The following is a 5364-nucleotide window of genomic DNA, read 5'->3' as shown; positions in this document are numbered from 1 at the left end:
TTGAGATTTTTTGCATTCCAAATAGCAAAACTGACATGTGGAACACGTCACTTTTATACAAGAACATGACACTCAGCCTAAATGTATTCTGAATCTACCTAAATCTACGAATCCTATCCGATTTGTGAATGAGTTTTTTTTTTTTGGAACAGGTCAGCACCTCTTAATCCTAAGAACTCACTTTCCACTTGGAGTTATAAGGTTCTACCAAATAGTTTATAGTCATAATTAGTTTTAAAGTATAAAATTAGTGTTGTTGCAGAGTGTCTGCATGTTTCAGATGAAATGCAGTGCTTTATTTGACATTTGCTTTTATTTTGCATTTATTTTAGGACTTTTATTTCTTGTTTGAGGACAAATCATCTTTTTCTTATTCAAAAAAGCATTGCAGATTAAGTTTAAAGGTCAGTGCTAAATATTTTGTCCTGTGCAGAGGTCAGTTTTAGGTGGGAACCATGAGTTTAAGTTTCCTTTCAGTCAGACAGCAACGAGCTCCTGTAATAAGCTGTCCCAGCAAGTAAGTATAGCAGTATAAGGTTCTGTTTTATATCAGAAATGTGACTCTACTGAGCCAAGATGTATTAATTTGGGAGAAAGAAGAAAAAGAAAAGACGGGTGAATTAATGAAGTTAATATTTATGTTGTAAGTAAGACTGTTCACTATTGAATTACTTTTGAGGCTTAATATTTATAACATTTCATACAGCTTTATGCACTTTTCCCACAGTCGCTGAGCAGTGCAACTAAAAATGCAATTAACTCAGAAAACATCTCACACATTGTCAAGAATGAGAACATGTGAATAACTCAATTTTGACAAAAATGTCAGATAGAATTCTTCCAACAGAATGATATGCCCACTTTTTTCTTGCTATTGAAATGACTAGTGAACCTACACTGCATTTCAGAGTTTCATCTGCGCACCGTTACAAATAAAGGTTCTGTGCAGGTGCAATTTTCGCTCGGCTAGGTACAAACAATGAAAATGTTCCCTCAAAGGTACAGCAGTGGTTTTAAGTACCAACTGTGCACCTTAAATATTTTTTTTCCCAGTGGAAAACAAGATATTTGTACCTTTTCATAACTGAATGTTTTAAAACAGAACAATAAAATAAAAAGCCTGGAGACAAGACGGGGTGTGTGGAGTCAGTACAGCTTAGAAAACATAATTTAATTGGATTTTGGTAGAGTTACATTCCCTGACTAAAGGTACTGAGATGTACCCTTGAGGGTCCCACCCCAGTGACAAGAGGGGTACTGCCACAGTGACAGTTTCATACTGTTTTTCTGAGAGTGTAAAGCTGATAATGGTAAAATAGTGGTAAACACAAAACACTGTGTTGTCTCAGGTACAACTTTTCCTGATAACACCCTGCATGCACATCTATAAAGTAAATTTTTTACAGTGGTAGTTATTATCACCACCAGTGTGAACTGTGGTTCTTGGAAGAACTATACATGTAACTGGTCGGGTCATTACATTTTTGCCTTTAATAAGCATATAAATAAATGTAATGAACAATTTAATTGTCTTTAGTTCGTTGTTTAGTTCATTGAGCACTAAAGTAAAAGCCTAAAGCTTTTAGGGAAAAAACTGTACCTTCCAGGGTACATCTCTGGTAGGATCCCTGCAGGATAGGGAGCATAACAGAAACAGATTCCAGCGCAGTTATATTTCTTAAGTTGACTTCATAAACCCTTTCTTGTTATTTTGTTTTACTAAAAAACAGAAAAGGAACAACAATGCACCCTAGGAAAGTGAACAGAGTGGACTTTTAAAACACAGTTGGACCGAAAAGGCAGCGTTTATGTTATTTGTACTTTGGAAGACAAACATTTTGCAGTTTTATAGTGATCACATTTGACAGTGTAGCTTCCAACTGGACCAATAAATGGCTTCAAAATTTTGTGAAAGAAAAGCTTGTTCCATTAACCTCCATTCAAATTTTAAAAAGTTTTTTTTACCCTCTCCTGTAAAGTTGCCAAATTTTGAGCTTAATAAGACACATTTTCAGTGGGAGAGAGATCTGTACTGCAAGCGGGTCAGTCTAGCATTCACAATCTCTGACTATACAGCTTTGCTGTTGTAATACATGCACGACGGCATTTAAAAGGCAGCTTATGTTAGTCCAAGATGTGTTCAGCATTAATGGTGCTTTCACAGATATTCAGATTACTTAGGAATACTACCTCATATCATGACATACCTAGGATTTTAAACTTTATGCTGGTAATAATCTGGATGGTCCTTTGGCTAGAAGAACTTAAAATTCATTTTTTTCAAAAACAATCTGAAAGGTTGACCCTTCAGACCACACACCATATACATTTTCACTGTGCATCAGTCCATTTCAGATGGGATTGAGCCCAGAGAAGTTGGCAGCATTTCTAGATGTTGGTGTTGCAATGATGCACTGTGTTTATTGACAGTGGTTGAAAACAAAACTCTCGTCCAAGTCTATTCCTGCCAAGTAATGGGAGAAAAAAAGTTTTTGCTCCTTCTGTTTCTGGCAACAGTACATGTCAGAATTTTGAAACAATTAATTATTTTCACAAATATTTTAATTTGTTTCTTAAAAATAAGAACTTACCATCTTAAGTTTGACTCTTTAGACCACAACACACATTTCTACTATGCATCAATCCATTGCAGACGACATCGGACCTACAGAAGTCAGCAACATTTCTAGATGTTGATGTTGCAGTAATGAAATGTGTTTATTGGCAAAAGATTTTCAAAGTATTTCTGAACCGATGTGTCCATTTCCATCACAAAAACATACCAGATTTTAATGCAGTGCTTTTTGAAGGGTTGAAGGACATGGACATTCATTTGCCTTCAGTTCATCAGTGACAAGCTTCAACTAATTCTTGCATATAAAGGACAAGGCTTTTTCTGGATGCTTCTTTGATATCCAAACATAATTGCACCTTTTGAATAGGCTTTTTGGACATTTCACAATGTTCTTAGTCTTAAATTGACACCATTACAATATTATTGAAATGTGTTGCAGGTATCAATTTTATAACGGCCTAAATTTGTTGATAAGATAAAACATTAGATATGCTGTCTTTGTACTGTTTTTGTTCAAATACAGATCACTGTTTTCTGTTTTTTTTGTTTTGTTTTGTTTTGTTTTTTCATTTTACCTACTGTAATGTTTTTGGGATAGGACTTGTAATAACTGTGACAGGCTTGTACAGTTAAAGAACCGCCACATAATGTAAGAGTCTATAGCAATGAAAGGCTCTTTCCTAGCCACACATCTAAGCCAAGAACCATTCAGGAACCTGTAAATATTACATATGGTTCCTTCATTAGAGGCCCATTGTGTGTCTTGAGGCACATTGTTAGAACCTTTTATAGAAGCCATCTTTGGGAAACAAAGGAGCAGGACTGTGCCATCAGTTTCTCAATTGTAACCAAAGTTAATTGCTGTGGAGGATATCCCCCAGTGGTCGGCCTGGTGCAAAACTGATACCTCGGCCGATCTGGTACAAACCATCTGCTGGCTTCTTCAGTAGACAAAGGTCCAGGCTTGATGGGGGGGGTGATGGTGGATGGAGACCATTTGGCTGTGCCCAGGGTATCAACTTTTAATGCAGCGGTCCAGAACGTAACGTTCAGCGGACAGGGACAGGGTAGAGAGCTCTGTGTACGAAGGCTCACAGCCATTAGTTGGGGGAGGGAGAGTAGCCAATGCAAAAAGGTCTAGATGGAGCCTCTAATGAATAGTGTATGATTTATGATCTTTAATTTACTGTGCTTTTATAGAGTCTGATGCCAGGTGGACCGGAGGGTTTTGTAGTTTCTGAAAGCAGGGCCGGTTAGCGAAGTCCAGCAAGCCAACCCAGTCAAGCAAAAGCATCAAGGTAAAGATACATCAGGATCTTGCACAGGTGCCAGTCATTCAGCATATTTGCTTTGTCTGCTAGGGCTAAATCCACAAAGAGCCGGAGACAGCGGGGAAGTAATTAAACGCAATTTCACAGCACTGTCTGATTAAGGACTGTTGTGATTTTGTTTGTGAGGAACTCATTAAGCTCTCCAAGCTCTTGGACAAGTGTGCTTTCGTGGAACGAGTGGCTGAGCGGCTAGATTTTCTCGCCGCATGCCTCCTTAACCGCAATAAGCGTGGCGGAGAGAGGTCTGGAAAACAAGCGCACAATAATTTGGACAAACTCAGACTCCAGCAAATTAAGGACTCTAAAAAGCAGCCGTGCTCACGCTGGCAAAAGAGCATGAAGGAGGACTGGAGGATTTCAGGAGGATTTATCGCTCAGCAGTGCAGACACTCTTCACTGAGTGTCCAAGCTACTCAGTTAGCAGCAACACAAACACATCAATACCATTGGTGAAGATGTAAGTGGTGTATGTTATGCGTCGACATGTTCAGGTCTGCACCTCCAATGTTTTTCCATTTGTTTCAGTGATGAAAAATGACAAAAAGTGGCATAAATGTAAAGGCAAAAGTTTTTTCTTTTTCTGAGCATGAAACTCTCGTCCATTGAAATCTGTTCAGGCCAGGGAAGACAGAAAAAGTCGATTTTTTGCTCCTTCGCTGTTTCTAGCAGCAGTATATGTCAGAATTTTCATTTAGTATCTTGGAATAATGAGTTATTGTATTTGTATCTTAAAAATAAGGGCTTATTTTCTAAAGATTTTGCCATATATACAGAACAATTCCGGCATGCTATTTTAAAATAATTATTTATTAAATGAAAAAGAAAAGAAGTCATTTTTGTATTATGTGAAATATTATGTGAAAAGTTATAATTTTGCCATCATATGTCAACATTTTTCAGGTACTAAATCACTATTTTGATATATAGTCATTCTTTTGAGAAAATAATTCTTTATTTATTAAAAATCATAATAAAAAGACAGCACTTCAAGATATTGAGTCTTTTTTTTTTTGAGAAAGTTTTTTCATACCTTAAGTCAATATTTCAAGAAAGTAAGTCATTATTTTGGCAAACATTTTTTTTAAAACAGCTGGTTTAATATAGTAAGCCAATGTTTTAAAAAATAACCCATTATTTTGATCTAGTAACGCATTATTTTGAGTTGAGACAGTAAGTCAGTAGTTTGAGACGAGTCCAAATTTTGAGATACTGCTGCCAGAGCAGGAGGAGAAATAGTATGTGGTCTTTTTCTCCTCTTCCTGGCATGAATGGGCTTCCATACACACTAATAACTTCTCATTAACTTCAAATCCTAATAAAACATCTCATCTTCTAATTATAAACCCGAACATTTAATGGACTGAAAGTTCCACACTTTCCACAGAGTTTCTCCACACGTCAATCAGCTACAAATGAGAAATAATCATAATAAACATGAGAATACATGTTTTCTGCTAG

Source organism: Pygocentrus nattereri, chromosome 19, assembly GCF_015220715.1.
Source record: "Pygocentrus nattereri isolate fPygNat1 chromosome 19, fPygNat1.pri, whole genome shotgun sequence".
Lineage (NCBI taxonomy): Eukaryota > Metazoa > Chordata > Actinopteri > Characiformes > Serrasalmidae > Pygocentrus > Pygocentrus nattereri.
Note: the sequence above shows the minus strand (reverse complement) of the source record.